The sequence below is a fragment of the Otolemur garnettii genome, unplaced genomic scaffold (genome assembly GCF_000181295.1).
Source record: "Otolemur garnettii isolate 467f Iridium unplaced genomic scaffold, OtoGar3 scaffold00010, whole genome shotgun sequence".
Lineage (NCBI taxonomy): Eukaryota > Metazoa > Chordata > Mammalia > Primates > Galagidae > Otolemur > Otolemur garnettii.
In genome coordinates, this window is record NW_003852405.1 from 1,491,768 (window position 1) to 1,500,831 (window position 9,064).

Consider the following 9,064-nt stretch of genomic DNA (forward strand, 5'->3'; position numbering starts at 1 on the left):
GAAAGAATATGAAGAGATGCCTGGAAATAATAATGGGCATTAGTTCACTAATACTGAGAGCCCAACCATAAGTCTATGCTTTCCAAAGCCAATGTAGAACTTCTATACTCAGCAAAAATTTAAAATACCAGAAGACAATGATAAAGAAAAATTGAAAAATCCACATCCACCACAGTATAACTCAGCATAACTTAAAGGAAAAAGAAAATGACTTGAATAAGCTGGACGGTTTGAGAATCTGAATTAAGATTCTCCCTACAATCTAAATTTGACAAAGTTCCCATGAAGAATCCATTAAGTCTTCAGCAAAATATATCTGCAAATGTACACTATTACAGATTAAAATCTCTACATAATGCTAGCAACATGGTACAGCCATGTTGCAAGCCAGAACAGCAAACTACCTATTATACAGCTGCAAAACCTCCCCTTCCTCTATCACATGAACTTTCAGCCAGGGTAGCACCAGCTTGCTGTATCAGAATCAGGCTGGAGTGTGTATCCTGGACATAAACAGCTAATGCAAACAAACTGAAAACTGAATTAGCAGAACTCCACAGGTAATGAAGCAGTAATCAGGGGAATAAAAGTTTGTATTTTCAACTTTGTATCTAGCATGGTTCATATCAAGAATAAAAGCAGAGCCCAGTGACAACCACAGATACTATTTGTATCATAGGCCCAAGAGAAAAAACCTGGAAGTACTATTTAAAACTCATTCAGTTCAACATCAAGTAGGCAAGCTTTTTCTAAGCTAGGAGCAGAGTCCATGACTGTTTTATTGAGTCTAAGAACAGTTCCTAAAGGCATGGGAGGGTAAGAGCTACACATCCTGGCATCTAGCCCAGGGTCTTATACACATAAGAAGGCTTTCATTATGTATCTGTAGAATAAATGAACCTTTCAAAGTCCTTTCTTACACTATAAGATGAAGTTAATCAAGCTTCAAAGATGAGTAAATAATGAAGACTCAAGCTAAACCACATAAACTGTATAAGAACTTAATTAACAAATATCTTTGTACATGCATCCAAAACAGCTTTTTTAAGTTTCCATGCTAAAACTTTAATTTTTAAATAGCTTAAATATCAAAAGAGCTACCTTTAAAAAAAAAAGTCATTGAGATGCCTATAGGTCAGCGTTTGCCCTTCTAGGTAGAATTTCCCACTGCATGCTCACATGACTTCCTCAATCAGCAAAGCTAGTTTTACTGAAGAAATTAATCCAGGACCAAGGTAATGACTTTCAACCCAGGATGTTATTTTGGTGGTGGAAAAAAACTCACAGTTAAGAGACCATCAACACCTCTGTTGTTATTGTTGAGACAGTCTCCCTCTGTTGCCCCAGGCAGAGTGCAATGGCATCGTTTTAGTTCACTGTAATCTCAAACTCTAGCACTGACACTCCAAAGTAGCTGAGACTACAGGAGTAGGCCATGATGTCTGGATAATTTTTCTGTGTTAAGACAGGGGTCTTGCTCTTGTTCAGGCTGGTCTCCAGGCCTTGGTCTCCCGGAGTGCTAGGATGACCCTGCCCCATCAATGCCTCTTAACAGTTGCTATAAAAGAGGCAGCCCTTCCTCTACCAGCTTTCTTGCTGCCGGCATGGGCAGACAATTCAGAAGCTAGTCTCCTCTCATGACTGTTAAGATTCCTTCCCCTGTTCATCTTTTTCTTTTTCAAAAGGCTCTGGGTATGTTCCCAGATACCACCTATGTGGAAGGTAAGGTAGGGGAGGGAACTGCAATAACATTTGCAGTTTTTTAGATAAAAAATAGGTGGCTGTGGCAAGACAGAATGTGTTTCTTCAGCAACTTAAGAACTTAATAGTCATAATCTCTTGTATTAATAAAGCTCATGAGAACCTAAAAGCTTAGCAAAATCTTTTCCATCTAAAAATATTAGACTGTGTTGCAAGCAGTTTACTAATCTGTGTGGTGTTCCTGCTACCTGATCTCTCAAATAATGAGTATGGTCCATATTTGAAGTGGGTGGAACGTTAAGTCATAACATGGATGGGTGGTGGATTACCTTTGCAGCTCTTTGATATTCTCACTGCTTATAAGGTGGTCCCAAGATACAAAGATGGACGATAACCTAGTCTTCTCTTCACCCCAAACGACATGCTAAACAGAACCTCTACCAAAACTGCTACTGTGGAATGCTCCTGCTTAGCCAGTTTCTCCAGGCCTGCTAGCTGCACAGGTTGTATTCACACCTAGTAGCTATTTTCCCCTGGAGTGCTGTTCACTTTTACTTTGTAAATATACTGTGCCAATTGCTATCCAGGGAAACCAAATCTCAGTTGCAGCCTTGTGATTGTGTTAAACTCACTGCATTTGAGTAAAATATAATAATTTGGGTAAAAAGAAAATCAAAAGACGAATGCAAAGGTGTTTTGTTTATATTAATTCCTATCATCATGCTTTCTTCCAATCATTGTGCATTAATTGTCATGCTTTTGTGTTTCTTCAAATCTAGATCTATAAGGAATACTTAGCCTAAATATAATGTAGGGGTGGGGAGGGGAGGAGAGGAAAGGAGTTAAGATGACTGAAATCCAAAAAATACCTTAAAGTCAAAAAGTTTTATGTTAAAGAACTACTTTGTGGTTGGTTATTCATCACCCATAAAAGGTCTTACCCACAACTGAATAAGTACCAACCAGTGTTCCATTCTTGAACAGCACATCTGAGAAAGTCTAGAAGGTCAGATTGACCCATTCTTCAAATAGCACACCCAAATACAGAAGTCTACGTGCTGTACTTAAAAAACTCAATTAACTATCAAGCCAGGTGAACATACTATTTTAAAGCAACTCTTCAAATAGCTTAGCAGGTACAATGGTTGACTTTATTCCATGTGATATGAGAATGGCAATGAAAAGCTCCAGTGAACCAAAAATCTGGGATACAGTAGATAACCACCATCCAGTAGTAAGTCTGTGACAAGAGTCAGCTGAAAAGTCAAATACCGCTAAACAGCCAAGAACCCAGTGCTATTCCAGGAAAGTCTGATGCAAGGAAATATGGTCCCTTAAAATCTGTAGATGTGTTTTGAGCCACAGTTTAATGATCTGTCCATGGAATTTCACTGCTCCTTCAGGAACACGCTAGATATTATAGTCTTATCTGGATATTGTTTAACGTAGGCCTCCAAATATCAGAGGTTAGGCTAGTTACTTATTAAATTTTATTTATTTAAAATCAGCATGTTAAATAAAATTTCTTAATATATTCAGACTTACATATTTCTTATACCAAGAAATTGGTACTTATTGTTATTTAACATGCTGAGCTAATAGCTTTTCATTTCCTCAGAAAGGTTTCCTCCTAAGGGTAAAGATCTAGGCTCAAAGGAAAACAGCAATTATTCAGAAAACAAATCATTAAGCAAGCATACCTTAGGGGTGAGTAATCAGTCTTTCTTACCACTAAGGAATGTATGAAGAGCTAGTATCCCCTCTTCTAGTACTCTATTCATTTCCTGGGACATTCCAAACTTTATATATTCTGCCTCATTATCTCCTCTAGCATACCGTGCGTAGAGATTTTTGTTTAGAAATTATGGGCAGCATATTTCTTAGCTTATACTTAACAACTAAGCAAAAAAGTGACTGTAAGGAGCTAGAAATTTTAACAAAGTCAATTACTAAGCAGCGTGCTAGAACACTTTCCAAGATTCCTACATATTTTCTAAGCCCTTTCACACGTCTTCTGACTAATACATTCTTTCTTCTACAGATTCTACTCAGCCATTCCCTTTGCAGAGGAAAGGAAGAGCATATGGCTGCCTGAACAATCTTTTCTTGACATTTACCAGTGATCAGTCTGATTTCCCATTTCAGATGAATCCAAAGTTAACAATAAGTACCAATTTCTTGGTATAAGAAATATATAAGTCTGAATACCTTTCATCTCAATTAGATAAAAGAAGTTTTCCAAAGAAGGGGATTTTCTTCATAACATGTTGCCTTCATATACACCCACCAGAAAACTTATCTCAGGGGAATCAGTCTCAGGCCAGAGTGGAATCCACAGCCACCTTCAGTCACTTCTTCCATTCCCTAGTGCAGAAACCAGTCTTCTGAGACTCAGCAGGTTTTGGCTGCTCCCTTCCCTCCTTCCCTATCTCAAGTTGCTTAAGTTCTCAGTCTCCCCAGATGGGGACTAAGTTTCTGGGAGGGGGATGGGGGAGGAGGCGTGGTGGCAGGCTGACTAATCACAGCACATATCACCTTCCCCCACTCTACCCGTCTCTGTGTCTGAACAGTAACAGGATATAACACACACATGTTGCTAGAATCCAATTCCAGTTAGAAGAAATACTCTTTTCTAAGTGGGACTCAACTTGATTGCTAGTCCATGCTATCGATGAGAGGAAGGGGTGAAGCAACACCAACCCCCATGCTACTGAGTCACTTAAAAGGTGAGGAATTTGAAAACCTCTACTGAGAGTGGTTTTACCCTTGACAGCTATACCCCCTCTCTTCCTGTGAAACAAAACCCTTTACTATTATTGTCTGAAGTGCTCTAGTTGATATGAGTGATCTAGGCCTCCCAAATAGAGGTAAAATTAAAAGATAAAAAAAAAATGGTGATAAGTAGCAAAGGGCTTCCTAATGTTTTGAAAACCACAGTTTACAACAGAATGTAGCACACATCCACATTATGTGTCAATGCCTATTTAGCTATCTACCTGTCCAATTACCAGACCTAGAACCAACCATTTCTCTAAGGCAGCAGTTCTCAACCTGAGGGTCGCGACCCACAGGAACTACATTAAAGGGCTGTGGCATTAGGAAGGTTGACAAGCACTGCTCTAAGGAGTCTAAACATCCAGCCCCCCATTTCCATTGCTTTTTAGTTTATTCTTTTGTTGCTTCTTTTTTGTGTGTGTGTGTGGGGGGGGGGGCGAATCAGTATTTATTAACTGATTTATTAACTTATTTATTAACTTATTTCCCTCTCTTACTCAAAAGATTGCTTGCTATTATATTCTGTACCTATTTTTTTCACTTTGTATTGGTTCCTGGGGTGTAGAACAACAATTCTTGACTGTTGGGATAGACCAAGGCCCTATGTTTACTTTCTAAGTTTGTAATAAGAGGTAATTAGCTTTAATATGTACTCTTCTCTAACACCAACCTTGAATTTTTCTTTTTTCCTACAGAGACAGGGTTTCACTATGCTGTCCAGGCTAAAGTACAGTGGCTACTCACACACAATCACAGCACACTGTAGCCTCAAATTTCTGAGCTCAAGCAATCCTTCTGCCTTGCCCTCCTGAGCAGCTAGCACTACAGTAGCAGGTCACAGAGGCCAGCTCCAACCTGATTTTAAATGAACCTCAGAAGAATTGACAAATTCTTCTTCTTCAAGGTATTCTGGGATGTTCTTTTTCAAAATGGAAACTTGTCAATTGTTTCCCAACAGGCAAATCTGTATTCTTCAAATCCATGTCTGTGGGAAGAAAATTTAACACCAAATGCACGTGGTCAGTGGACAGCTCTAGATGAGATCTCTGGAATTTTGGCAGGTGGCACACAGATTAAACAAATGCCATCTGTATAATTTCTTCATATTATGATAAAGGACCATGATTAGCAACATAGAAATACAATTCTTGTCTTCCTAGATCTGGAAGTCTAGCTCAAGTGAGGTTGAAAGCCAATTATATTTTATAAATTCAAACTAAATTCACATATTTCCATATTGAGTGAATATCAGCTATGAGGCTAGGCTATGTCTAACTAGAGGTAAAAGACATGGAAAGTCTTTGCCAAGCAGTACTTGGTTGGCAGAAGAACCACAAGCAGCCAAGTCTACGAGAGTCAGAGTTTTGAACCCCAAGTTAACAACCAACAAACGTTAATGAGTGAGAACTATATCAGTTTTTTGAGTCACCATCCATTGCTTCCCATAAAGTATGGGCTTAGGGAAGGAAAAAACCCTCAAAACTCAACATTAAATAAATCTGACTTCAAGGTCCTAATGTTAAATAGTGACTATATAGTAATAGGTATTGTTTGCAGATGTAACTGGGTAAATGGAGCTTTCAGAATCCATTCTGTAATAAGAATATTTTCAAATTCAAAGGAAGAAGTGAAACCCCCTTTAGAGATGAGTTGCAGCTGACTTTAGTTTCTACAGTTTTTAAAATCAAAACAAAAAATATCAGCATGGCATGGTAGCCCTTGCCTATAACCCTAACACTCTGGAAGGCCAAGGTGGATGGATTGCCAGAGCTCAGGAGTTTGAGACCAGCCTAAGCAAGAGTGAAACCCCACGTCCACTAGCTGGGCATTGTGGCAGGCACCTGTAGTCCCAGCTACTTGGGAGGCTGAGGTAAGAGAATAGCCTGAACCCCAGGAGTTTGAGGTTGCTGTGAGCTATGACACTCTACCCAGGGTGACCCCTGCATGCCTCCTACTCCCAAATTTAGGACTCCAGAAAAAGAGACTAGAGACATAATACACAGAAAACAATTTATCAGCCGGTCAAGTCAAACAATTTTTTAAAAATTAATTATATTTTTCATTCCAGAAAGGCATTATTTGCTATTCTTCTTGACTAGACAGGCAAACATATACAAAGCAGCTCAGGATGTATATGTTCTATTTTAGATTAAAGAATCAGATAAAATCAGGACCTCAGGTGACTTACAAGAAACAAGCTGGTTGAAAAGAACTGTTGACTGTGACATCTCTGGAGCTATCTAAAATTAAGAGTTACCTACTGCTCAAGAATGAATGAGTAACATACAACACCCCTTCCTACCATCCTCTCTACCTCTCAAGACCAAAATACAGAAGTTTACGTTTTCCTGACCTACGACTTTCTCAACAGCTATTTTCTGACATGTAGACAGAAGTACAAGGATAAAGATTTCTTGCTATATATTATATGGCAAACCCAAAGTCAAAGTTAAATTTTGTATAGGAATTTAATTTGGGCAAATTTTATCAATAAATACAAATAATAGTGCTAGAACAGGGGTCCTCAAACTTTTTAAACAGGGGGCCAGTTCAATATCCCTCAGACCGTTGGGACTGCGGGTCCCGGGATGAGTCAGCTGCTAAGTAGGACAGGCAGCAGCAGCAAAAACACCCCGCCGGCCAGATAAATGTCCTAGGCAGGTTGCATGTGGCCCACGGCCGTAGTTTGAGGACGCCTGTGCTAGAACATCACTGAATAATTTCAAACCATACAAAGAACAAGCCTCACTGGGAAAACCACCTGGAAGCACCAGATCAAGGTTTTTACCTAAACCTAACTGGAAACCAAGGTTGAAATCCACATTTATTAGCATGGTGACCATCAAGATCCTGAATGCCTAGATTTCTATGATTTTCTAGTTTTAGGGCTCTGCCTCAACATCAGTGACTTACAGTTTGCAAACATTCTGGAGACCTTTGCTGCATCTACACTTCACAGAGGCGAGAACAGGGGTGAGGGATAAATGACTTGCTTAAGACAATTTGCTACCAACACTGGGATTTAAAAAGTAAACCACAAAAAGCACCCAAGAGTCCTGTACTATTTTTCTTCTTTTGGAATAGGCTGAGGAAACAGCAGCTTTGCTCTTTATTTACAAAAGGTCTGTTTACAGAAAAATCTACTTTTGCATTAAAGCTTTCCGAGCTTACAATCCTAGATAAACATTTGTAAGCTTTAGGGAATGAAATCTTGATTAATTTTGACAGAAGTGAAATGATGCAGACAAAAATATAATGTTTTTAAGTTGCCAATGAATTACCATTGAAAGGTACTGCTCCTTAGGCTTGGAAAGGTTGGGGAGTGAATAGTAAATGTTTCACTCTGGCAGACAATTCCACTGTCTTTTGGGGGATGGAGTTAGAAGAAGAACAGATGGGCAATGTAATTCTGACCTTTTTTCTAGGACCAAAGAAATTAACTCAGAATTACCTATTTGAATCAATTCCACCTATATTTATGCAAGGAGATTTTCAATTTGGTATGGTTAAATTGACCAATGTATTTTGGAGAGGAGGTCCACTTGGGAAACTCACTGGTTATTTTCATGTGAAGTTGTCATACTTTAAAAACAGAGAAAAATATATATATAAATAATATATATTTATATATAAAAATAAAAAATATATATGTATTTTCAGATAGAGTCTTACTCTGTTGTCTAGGCTAGACATGGAATCATTATAGCTCACAGTTGCCTCAAACTCTTGGGCCCCAGCCATGATGACTGGCTATGACTGGCTAATTTTTCTTTCTTTCTTTCTTTTTTTTTTTTTTTTAGTAGAGACAAAGTCTCACTCTTGCTTAGTGTGGTCTTGAATTCCTCAAGTATTCCTCCCACTTTGGCCTCCCAGAGTACTAGGATTATAGGCATGAGCCACTGCACCTGGCCAAGAGAATATTATTATTCCTTTTAAAAGGAATTTAAGTACTGAATGGTGATGGGGTATTTTCTTTCATTTACACACTAATATCACAATCACAGAACATGCCTATAAACTGAAAACATTCCACTAGGCGGTCCCTTCTCATCTGTTGTATGCCACTCAAAAAGCACCTTCTCCAAGTCATTTCTTATAACTCATCTAAAAGATCTAGTGAAGTCAAATTTTCTCAATACAAAAGAGCTATATTAATTATAGGCACCCCCAAGTTGAAAAACAAAAGACAAATTTCCTCATTAACATATTTTCACTTTTTGGTACCACTTCGCTGACTGTACTGACTAAAAGAACATTATTAGTCTATTAATTTTAATAAAGCATTCTGGATTTAAATAACACGTGGTTATTGAATCTAGATTTCATAACTATGGGAGATTATTTAAAGTACTCAAATGATTTCACTTATATGTGGAATCACACTCATAGAAACAGGGAGGGCAAGGGTAGATATGAGGGGTCTGCACTTAGCAGAATAGAGAAAAGAGGAGATACTGGTTAAAGGGTAGAATTTACACTTATAAATGAAGTTCTAGAGAGCTACTGTACAGCAGTGTGACTCCACTTAACACACTGTATACTTGAACATTTCTAAGTGAGATTTTTTTTTTTTTTTTTTTTTTTTTGA

At 38.3% G+C, this 9,064-nt stretch overlaps 1 protein-coding gene across 3 annotated transcripts in view; it reads right to left on the minus strand.

The window, feature by feature from the left end:
* AHCYL1 (adenosylhomocysteinase like 1) overlaps nucleotides 1-9,064 on the minus strand; it is a 43,106-nt gene that overhangs the window by 16,627 nt on the left and 17,415 nt on the right. The window lies entirely within an intron of this gene.